This window comes from Mesocricetus auratus, unplaced genomic scaffold, assembly GCF_017639785.1.
Source record: "Mesocricetus auratus isolate SY011 unplaced genomic scaffold, BCM_Maur_2.0 Super-Scaffold_100009, whole genome shotgun sequence".
NCBI classification, from domain to species: domain Eukaryota; kingdom Metazoa; phylum Chordata; class Mammalia; order Rodentia; family Cricetidae; genus Mesocricetus; species Mesocricetus auratus.
Window position 1 is genome coordinate 29,593,231 of NW_024429193.1, and position 11,392 is coordinate 29,604,622.

General features: G+C 39.2%; 1 pseudogene; it reads right to left on the minus strand.

The window, feature by feature from the left end:
* Window positions 1-1,097: 1,097 nt before the first annotated feature.
* On the minus strand, window positions 1,098-10,496 carry LOC101831431 (annotated as a pseudogene).
* Between the last annotated feature and the right edge of the window lie 896 nt (window positions 10,497-11,392).

The following is an 11,392-nucleotide window of genomic DNA, read 5'->3' on the forward strand; positions in this document are numbered from 1 at the left end:
ACTCCACGAAGCCAACCCAACCAACCAACTCAGCCTCAACATCCAACTCTTTTTTTCTAATCAGCTTTAAATAGTGGGAGAAAAACAACAAAACAACAAAACCCAAAACCCTAATAAAGTTATGACAAGGCAAAGAGCTACTCTATAGATCAAACCTCCACAAAGGTCAACTGAGGTAATCCAGAGCTAGAATTGAATCTTGTGGATTTCAGTGAATCCCAGACAGTTGTGTTAACACCAATGTCAATTATTTACACACTGCAAGCCCTCTAAGAAATGTGCCCCAAGCAGCATCAACTGTGCCCCATGCATCCCCAGGACTCACACAATCTGGTAAGTAGTTTACAATCACAAGTTTTCTGCCATATGGTGATGCTTTGGTACTATCCCTTTAGGACCTTGCCCATCCTACATGCATGCCTTCCACAAAAGGAGACCCGGTTCTGTTTTGTAAGATTCACACAACGATGTTTATCAAATATTACCATGAAGGGAGGCAACACAGCGCTACCTGTGTGTTCAGAAATTGCTTCCTCCTTCAAGTTATTTGCAGAAAGCTCCATCTGTCCTGCTTAATAATCAGTAGTACAGGTCTAAATCATCAGAACCTTGGCAACGCCTTAGCATTTAAAAAATTTTAACTACCTCTAGGGGTAGGTCATGTTGCTGAGTTATGACAAATTATCATAAGGGAAAACAAGTATAGCCAGCCATTTTAAAATACCCCAACCACTGCCTCTCCACAGAAAGACTAAACTGCGTATGGTTTATCACACAACAAATCCCATCTCTGTCCCCTGAAACCCCCCCTAATCTCATTCATTAGAGGCGGTTTAAAAAAATAAGACTTAAAGAGCACTTTACAGCAGCATTCAGCCTTCCTATGAAATACTCAACATATTAAATATTATGTACACTCTTTTCTTGCAGAGTTTGTTGGATGGGGGGGTGGGATGGGTAACCCATTAAAACTATACTAGAAAATGTCTTTTGGCAGGATAGAAGTTTTCCAAGTTAAAAATAGGAGGGTCAGTCTGTTGCTTTGTGGTCTCTTCAAAGTTTAAATAGATCTTTGTTCCCTTCCACAAGAACCTCAGTCAACACTCCTGGGTAGAGATGGGCAGAAGCACCGGCCCCTGTTCCTCAGGCTTCTCCGCAGCTGCCTTCTTACTGCTGCAGCAAGACTTGAAGAGATGCGTGTCGATGAGGATTTCCCCAAAAAGGCCCTTATAGATGATCCCACAACATATTTTCTGTCTTTTCCAGTAGGTAAGATCTAAGAAGGAAAAAAAAACTGGAGTTCTATTAGAGCTGGAGGCCATCTTTGTATCTGAGCCGTCATCTGACTGGTTACTATAGCAGGGAGACTGGGCTGGAGAGGCACTTGAGGTGGTGCTGTGAACATCAGAGTTGTGGCGTTTAAACTCCTTCTGCAGTTTACTGATCTGGTTGCTTTTCATTCTGTTTCCAGATAGAGTTTTCACTTTCTTTGGTTTCAGTGTTGTCTTTAGACTGGGTCCTGCCCTTGCATGTACCACATGATTCCATTTTTTTTTTTTTTGATTCTGCTGGCAACTTCTTCCATCTTTTCACAAGCAGTACACAGGCATTGCAGATGTCTCCTGAACGAGTCTTGTGCAACCAAAAACAGCTCTGGAAGTCCTTTTCATATCGTTTACTGTCCGTGAACCGAGAGCTGGAGGACTTGGCTCTGCAGATACAGTAGCCCTCTATGTTTCCTTACATCTCTGGCTTGTGAAAATCAAACACCTTTTCTTCTGAGCAATACCTTCCACCGCTGCTGTGTCCCCAAGGTGCGGACTGCACCAGGCCAACCCCCTCGCAAGCACTCCCTCCACCTGCACCGAGTCCAGAAAGACTGTCTCCTGCAGTTCTTCAGTTGCTACCGCGGACAGAGGTGTAGATTCTGCTTTCTCCTCTGCGCACGCGCGGCTTGAGAGACCAAATTCCAGCCCAGGTTTCTAAGTCATCCCTTGGTCTTATTATCAACTATTTGCAGAGATGGAGGTAGATGCAGGTCTACCCATGGCTCTGGTTTTTCTCCATATATGGTCTATAGAAATCACCTGAAGCATTTCTCAGAAAGAGAGTTGGCTGCACAGTGTGACCACATGTCTGGTGGTGATTCTTATGAGCACTGCAATTTTAGTCTAACTGGTCGAGTCCATGTTGTGGGAATGGACTTCAGCAGAACGTATGTGCTTATGTAGGAACATAGTCAAGGATGTTAACTGACTTTATATGACAAATCCATTTTTTATATTAAAATAGATTCTTTGATTATACACTGTGTCCTGATTATAGTTTTCCCTCCCGCTCCTCCTCTCAGGTCCTCCTCACTTCCCCTTCCCTCCAGATCCACTGTCTTTCTGTCTCCCCTAGAAAACAACAGGCTTCTAAGCGATAACAACCAAACATGAAAAAACGAAATATTACACGATGAAGCAAAAACTGTCATATCAAAGCTGGACATAGCAACCTGTCAGGAGGTAAAGAGTCCCATGAGCAGGAAGGCATTCATGTTGCCATACTCAGGAGTTCCATAAAAATACAAAACCAATAGCTAAAATACATAAGTAGAGCACCTGGTGCAGACCCATGCAGGCCCCGTGCTTACTGCCTCAGTCTCTGTGAGCACCTTGCTTGGATGATTCAGAGGGCTTGTTCTCCCTGGTTCTTGTAATCTTTCAACCTGCTGTGCCACAGGATTCCTTGATCTCTGAGAGGAAGGATGTGATAGAGACCTCCAATTTAGGTTTTCTCTTCTCAGAGTATGACAAAGCAATTTAACTCTATATGTAATATGCTTGTTTCATTGAATGTTCAGTCCTAACTAGGACTGACATTTATAGCAACTCTTTCAAAGCCTAGGGAACACAATAGAAGAGGAGATGGAGAGAATGTAAGATATGGATAACAGAAAGTAGGAAGAATGGCTGTAAATGCTATCTCTGGCTGTGACATAGTCATTGAAATGATCTCACAGTAACTGTTGTTTCCTGAACTTGACCTAAGTAAGAAGAGGCTTGCTAACCGTTACTCATCATGAGGAGAGTTTTGTGGAGCTCTATCCCTCCCTGTGGTACTACTGACTATTGATGGATACTTGGCGATTACACATTTCAAAAGGTGAACCTGCTATGTTCACTCCAGTGGATGGTTCCACACTGTTGGTCACAGAGATGGCTCTTGGTAAACTGAGAGTGCCAAAAAAAATAGAAAGATGTGAATGTGGAAAAGAGATTGTCAATAGGAACTGGGATGTTGATGGGGAGATAAGGAAATGTGTATGGAAGGTAATAGTAACTGAAATGCATTGTGTGAACATGTGAAATTGTCAAAGAATAAAAGCTAATTAATTAAAGACATCCACGTTGACATTATTTAATCTTCAAGAGGACTTTTGGGAGATGATTAGCTTCATAAAGGCATGGATCTGTTTTGATCACATTTCAAAAAGAGAGAATATATTGGGATGCTTCCCTCAAATGTTCTGAGTCTCTACCCAATTAGTAGACTTTCCAGAACTCATTGTTTGGGAAGAAAGTAAATGCTCCAAGACCACCCACGTGTACCCTGTGTGTCCTGGTTTCTTTCAACTCTCCCCTTGAGATCACTTTCCAACAGCCAAAACACTCCTGTTCTTCACACCAGAGGCTGAGGGGACACCACATTCATCACTGCCAAGCCATTTTTAGAAGACAGGCTGCCAAAAGGTGTATACCCTATACTGGCATGCTGTGGTGATTTGAATGAAAGAGGCCTCCATAGGCTCATAGGAAGTGGCACTATCTGGAGATGTGACTTTGTTGAGGTAGGCGTGGCATTGTTGGAGGAAGTGTGTCACTGGTTTTGGGGTTTCAGAAACCCAAGCCAGGCCCAGTGTCATTCTCTTTTCCTGCTGCCTGCAAATCCAGATGGAGAACACTCAGCTACCTCTCTATTAACCATGTCTGCTTGCATCCTGCCATGTTTCCTGTCATGATGACAATGAACTAAATCTCTGAATTTTAAGTCAGTCCAAATTAAGTGCTTTCCTTTATAAGAACAGCTATGGCCATAATGTCTCTTTATAACAATAGAAACCTTAACTAAGACACATGCTACCTTAGAAGGCTGTTACTCATTTCCACTTGGAAAAATGGTTATATGCATTCATGGGAAAACAGTATGTGTAGCCTCTTATCCATCCATTATTCTAAAATATTATCTATAAAGTGTCATGCCTCACCTAAATCAGAGTTCTAAAATATGGACACCTTCCAGAATGATAAAATATGGGAACCCTCCAACAATGATTTGTACCTGAACCTCACTTAAACTTTCAGTCATTTTTAGTGACCAAACCCCAAACCACCATAAACCACTTCCATTAAGCCCCATGTAGAACCCCATGGATGTAACCCTACCCTCAGGAGGCAGAGGTACAGAGATCATGACTTTGAAATCAGTAAGAATTCATGCCAAAATAAAAAAATTCTAATTTACATTCTTTGTTGCTGTATTCAGATGATTGATGGAAACAGTAACAAGATCAATCTGAAATAAACTAAGAAATGGAGCACTAAAGCTAGAAAGATGTAAAACAAATTGGGATAGTTAGGGCATGTGGTTAGAGCCACTGATTAGCCCCTTGGGACTTACCAAACAAAACCTGCAGGTCTGTGGTGCCTTGGTCATTGGCTCTCCATCAAGGGTCTACTTTTTGGGACTCTGCCTGGTGGCATAGCCATATCCAGAGCATTGGTCATTCCAATGGCTGGAGAAGAAAGCCCTTGAAGACTTGGCTCACAAAGCACATACATCATTTTGGTTTGTTAGTTGCCTGGCCAGGACTAGTCATGTGGTGTATTCCAGTTTATTACAAGAGGTCCAGGGATTTCAAGCCAACCATTTGCTCAAAGAGATGAACCAGGGATATTTGGGGAGCAGTACTAATAATTCCCTAATAATTGACTTAATATTTTATAGTTGGTTTCTCAAGTAAATGGTAAGAACTGGTGTTTCTTAGAGTCAGTGTGTTCAAAAAAAAATGCTGGACATAAAGAAAAGACTCATGGGGCCTGGAGAGATGGCTCAGTGGTTAAGAGCACTGACTGTTCTTAAAGAGGACTTGGGTTCAATTCTCAGCACCTACATTGCAGTACACAATGTCTGTAACTCTGGTTTCATGGGTATCTGACATCTTTATACCAATGTACATAAAATAAAGTTAAATAAATTGTTTTAAAAAGACACTCATGAATAAAAGATTTATTTTATTCATTAGAAAACTGAAATTCTACTTTAATAGACATAATTTGTAAGGAATATATTGATATATTTAATTTTCTTTTCTTCAGAAAATAGCCATGCAGTTATAGAATTCATGCCAGAAATCAAAAGAAAAAACTGTGAGTGAGTATTGTCTTTCTCTAGAGAAATCCAGAAGCCAATCTTTCCAAATACTGAGAATGACATTTCTAGGTCAGAAGACACGATGGATTTCCTTCTCATTTTAGAGCTCTCTGTTTCAACATTCTCATAATGATATATATTGTTTTTATAAAGGAAAAAGATACTAAATAATCCGGGGCAAAAAAAAATCTTGAGAGAAGAGGAAAATGGTGGGAATTTTGCATTAAGTATAAAACCAGACTATTAGCTATTAAGTAGCTATCTCAGGAAAAAGAACTTTCTCCTGTAATTTTTAAAGCAGTATAGACTGTCATCAATTGCAAGGGTTAGAATTATTAAAGAGACAGATATAGCTGGGGTTTCTTTAGTTCATCCCTGATATGATTTAATATTCTGTCTGCTTAAGATAGTGCTGGAAGATAGCTGGGCAGTGGTGGCACATGCCTTTAATCCCAGCACTCAGGAGGCAGAGGCAGGCGGATCTCTGTGAGTTTGAGGCCGGGCTGTACCGACAGCCTCCAAAACAATACAGAGAAACCCTGTCTCGTTAAACAAACAAACAAACAAACAAACAAAACCAAACAAACTAACAAAAAAAGAGAGCATGTTGGAAGAGACACACACACAGCTGTTATTTGGGGGAGAATCCTTTCTTGGATTTTCGTTTGGGTATTTTGTATTTATTTGGTTGTCTTTTAAGTGTTGATTTTTATAAAAGCCAAGTGGTGGTGGTGCACGGCTTTAATACCAGAACTCGGGAGGCCGAGGCAGGTGGATCTTAGTGAGTTTGAGACCAGCATGATCTACAAGAGCTAGTTCCAGGATAGGCTCCAAAGCCACAGAGAAACACTATCTCGAAAAACCAAAAAATAAATGAATGAATAAATAAATAAATAAAACAAAACCAACCAAACAAACAAACAAAAACCTGAAATATAACAACACAGTATATCTGAGATTTTTATTGACTCTTAATTATTGGCCATAGAAGTTTTTATGTATTCATTTTTCGAAATGTTTTGTTTTTTATTGACTTTGTTCTTTGACTGTTTTGTACATGCATATTACACATTCTGATTACTCTCAATCCCATATCTCCCATCTCCCTGAAGACTTTTAACACCTCTCTTTTCTATTGGTTCCCTTCCCATGTTGATGTCTTTTGGTTTTTGATTTCTTACCCACTAAGTTAGTAATCTGTCTGGCTGTGAGTTTAGAACTACTCAATGGATTAAGGTGGACTCATCGGTAGGCGTACAATTTTAAGAAATGATTCAGTATATCAGTGGCGGACAGCAGATCAATGGTTCCATTAAGAAGGGGCAGGTACGGCAAGATTACAGGAAACCTGAGGCTACATTTGAGGGCAATATTCATCTCTTTGAATGTAGAAAGATTTTGTGATACATCATAACTATCTAAATTACATATCTTAAATATGGCCACTTGCACATAAATGCAGCCATTTAAAATATAACTCTGTATTGCCTAGTACAGCTTGAAAGGGACTTCTCAGAGGCAGACACCCACTGCTAAACACTCAGCTGAACTCAAGGAACCCAGTGACAGAGAGGGAGGACTGATGAGCATAGGGGTCAAGACTGGGCTTGCCTAACCCACAGAAACAACTGACCTGAACAAGGGGGAGCTTTTGAACCCCAGACTGATGGCTGGGAATCTACTATGGGACTGATCCAGACCTCCTGAATGTGGGTGTCAGTGAGGAGACTCAGGCAATCTATGGGGCCTTGGGTAGTAGATCAGTATTTATCCCTGGCACACAAATGGACTTTGGGTTCCCATCCCATAATGAGAGATGCTCTCTCAGCCTGCACTCTTGGGGGAGGGCCTAGGCCCTTCCCTGGGTGAAATGACAGACTATGGATACCTCCCATGGAGGGCCTCTTCTTCCCTGGGGAAAGGAGTAGGTATTGGGGGAGGGGAGATGGGGAGGTTGGTGGGAGGGCTTGGGAGGAGGGGAGGGAGAGGGAGCTGGGACTGACATGTGAAGCAACCTTATATCTAATTTAAATTTAAAAATAAAAAAGAAATTGAGTTACCAAACCTCAAAGGTCAAGTTTCTATCTTTAACTTGTAATTTTTATAACAAACTTGGAGTTCGGAATGCAAATTTTCAGGTGACATTGAGCTAGAGTGTATGGGAACATGGAGTACTTGTGATCTGTGTGAAGGATGAGCAGTTAATCACCTGGAAGTTTGCTAGGAGCTGATGCCTGACTTCTGTGGCTGAGACTTCAGGTGGCTGGAAAGAATCCACCTTTTAAACTATTGCGTCCAGTATCATTTACTGCCACTGTGATCTAGCAACATGTCCTGTGGATGGTGCTTACCTAAAGAGTTTGTTGTTAGGATAAACTAACATCATTCAGGTATAGTTCAAATGGCCAGAAACATTTCATATAAACACCATGATTTTTTTTCTGTGATTCTGAGAACAATGTTAGAAATATCACTCAATGGATGGAAATAAGTGGAATAGTAAGTTCCAAGTTAAACATCAATGCATGAATACAAACAAATAGTAGAGTGGGAACACCCTGGCTTATTGCTGTAAAATTGTTTCTTAAGTATTTTCAGTACATTATGCTTTTGGATCTTCACATGAATTTTTAAAACTCCTGGCTAATAACAAACATGATACTAAGCCTATTTCTATAAGAAGAAATGCAAAAGCGAGGTATTCTTTTGATCCAACAGATCAGCTGTGCTATTGGGCTCTACAATGACAGAGACATCTGAGTAGCTTTGATCTCCCCACCCTTTATAAGGGCCACAGCTGATTGGATTAGAGCACACATGCTCTAAAAGCTGTCCTGCTACTAAATACACAGAAACAATGGGTGTCTAAGGAAATACTTTCAAATTCTAACATATTAATGCATAGTAATGGTGATTCTGTTTTAAGAAATATCCACTCATTAGAAAAAACCCTTCAGAGGAGATTTCTATCTTGGGTAAAGTGGGCAGTTTTCAATATATTTTCACCTTCAAAATGTGACAGTAGAACTCAAGAAGAATTGCTCTTATAATTCTGGATGTTAAGTTGCTAAGTGTGAATACTGTTACGATTTTACTTTGTTTAGCACCTAATTGAATAAGTCTTTATGAGAGGAACAAAGTGTATGAAGTGTAAAAGGGTAGTGAGATTTTAATTGAGTATAGCTTAGCTAGGCCCCATGGCAGTCACCCAATGAAGCTCATGTAGATGATTTATGTCCAATTTGATGTATTTTTTAAAGACTATTGACTTGTGGGTAATATCTATTTTTTTGGATAAAAATCAAGAATTCAGGCTTTATTCTTACAGGAAATGCATAAATAGATTCAGCTGGACATGAATGAGATGCAAATGTAAATGTATGCATATATATGAAAATTTATGAATTATTAAGTTAGCCCTAATAGTAATTTAAATCTTTATGAAACACAGCTCTCCCCTTTACATTCCATCATTTGTTTGCACACATATTTTTTCTCTTTAGCAGCTCCAGAATCTTTACTTTTAGATCTGAAGATCTTTTTTATTTCCTCTGACATGTGCCAAGCTGATATTTAATTCAGGACTGATATTCAGCTACAACACAAACTATTTATATCTGTATTTGGTGACTTATACTTAAGACTAATTTTGTGCTTTCAGTTCAATTTTAATGTGAAATCAAAACTGTTCTAAAAGTAAAGACTGCTAAAAAATAAGCAACCAAAGGTTTTACCCTGTACTTCTCATCCAGATCCTACTTTGAAACAAAACAACCAAAATGAAACAAATATATTTAATTAGCAATTGTTGAAATATTCCTAATAAACATGCTTAGGGTGATCAAAGTATTCATTAGATGTTAGCAGTCATATAATGATTTATTGTTAGTTAACATTTTCTACAAAGCATGTATAATTTTGAAATGATTCTTCCTAAAACAACACATATATTTATTTTTACTCAGTAGGAAATGTTGAAAAATATCATCTTTGCTAGTTTGAATGAGAATGGTCTCCATAAGTTCATTTATTTGAATGGTCACCAGAGAGAATAGCACAGTTTGAAAGATTTAATGGGATTAGGAGGTATGTTCTTGTTGGAGTAGATATAGCCTTGTTATAGGAGGTCTGTCACTGTGGTTGGGCTTTGAGGTTTCAAAAGCTCTCTTCAGTCCCAGTCTCTCTCTCTCTCTCTCTCTCTCTCTCTCTCTCTCTCTCTCTCTCTCTCTCTCTCTCTCTCTCTCTCTCTCTGATTCTCTATGTGATATACATAGTTCCCTTTCTTCTTTGACTTTCTCCAAACACTCATATACCCCTCCGTGCTCTTTCAAATTCATGATCTTCAAATTGTGTGTATACTTTTCTCATATGCTTCTTTAAATTATTAGACATATTAATTATCATATTGGAATTGGAAGAGTGTGATGGGCTCTCCTTTCAGTCCTTGTTCTATCAGAATTTAAGAATCTGCTGACATTGCTGATTTTAACCATTCTCACTGCAAAGAAGAGGTGATTATAAGAGGCAATGAATATGTAAATATGCCATATTTAATCATTTAGTAGAGTGTGCATATATCATACTACATTTGGTACAATAAATGTAGATAATTATTAGCTCATTAAAAATGAAAATTTGAAATGATTTCTTAGTTTTTGAGAATATAATGTAATTAAATACTTTTCCTCTCTCCAAGTCCACCATACATCCATCCTTGCTTTTTTTTCAAATTCATGGACTCCTTTTCATGAATTATTCTTAAATACATGCACCCGTGCACATACACACAGTATATATTATATAATATGTAGCATACACATATTCCTAAAACATAAACACAGCTTGTTCAGTCTGTCAATGTTACCTTTATATATGTTCTCAAGGCTGCTCATTGGGTACTGGATAACCAGTTGTTGAATTCCTTTTTGTGGAAAACTCTTTCTCTTCCTATGAGCATTCCTTAGTCACCTGTAGTTCTTTGTGTAGGGTTCAGACCTTTTGGGATTTCCCCTGTCCACTTTAGCTTGCCAGTTGTTGTCTTTATTCAGCTCATGTTCAGGCAGCCATGCTGGAGACATTATGGCAGCTTTTCACATTCCTGGAGACAGTCTCACATGGATCTCCACACTTCTTAGACTCTCTTCTGAAATGATCCCTGATCCCTAGGTCCAGGAGTTGTATTGTAGATGTACCCTTGGGAATGGGACCCACAAGTCTGCATTTTGATTGGTTCTAGTTTTTTGCAATGAGCTCCATTTGTTCCAAAGAGAAAGTTCCTAGTTGAGCAGTGAGGATTATTATGCTTATCTGTGGGTATAAGGACAAACACTTGGAATGTAGTTACAGACTATGCTCATGTACTAAAATGGTGGTTGTAGGCTTATAAAAGGCCCAAAGTAGAAAAAAGAATACACAATCTGTCTGGGAGGATAAAACATATTCATTTGGATAAGATGACTTCAATATTGAATTTTAAGTGCAATACCATATAAGTGCTGAGTAAAACTTAAGCCAAAATTCAAAGAAAACTTACAATTTATAGAGGATGAAAGGAAGGTAAGGGAATCTTTTATTGATGTAAATTATCTGAGAATTTTGTGGAACTACAGTTGAATAAAAGGATGGGTGTGTATTTTGTGAAATCATTTGGCATTCTGAAAACCCTGGTTAAGATGGATCTGCAGCCCTACCAAGGAAGATTTGCTGTTGGTGAGATCAGGGAACAGGGTGTCTGCAGCTCCCAAGTGAACATGGGGTGTTGGAAGTCAAGGCTGAGAACTGGGTGAGTAGAGCCCTTGACTTTGGGAGGGGAGGAAAACTTGACACTGGGACATAGACCAGAATACTTAAAATTGTCCCTCACATGGTGTGTGCTCAAAATAAATGGTTTGTTTTTCCTCAGAGACAAGTTCTGCTAAGAGAAGAGAAATGCCAAACTCTAGAGCTTCTAGCACTCCTGTCCCACTGAGGTGAA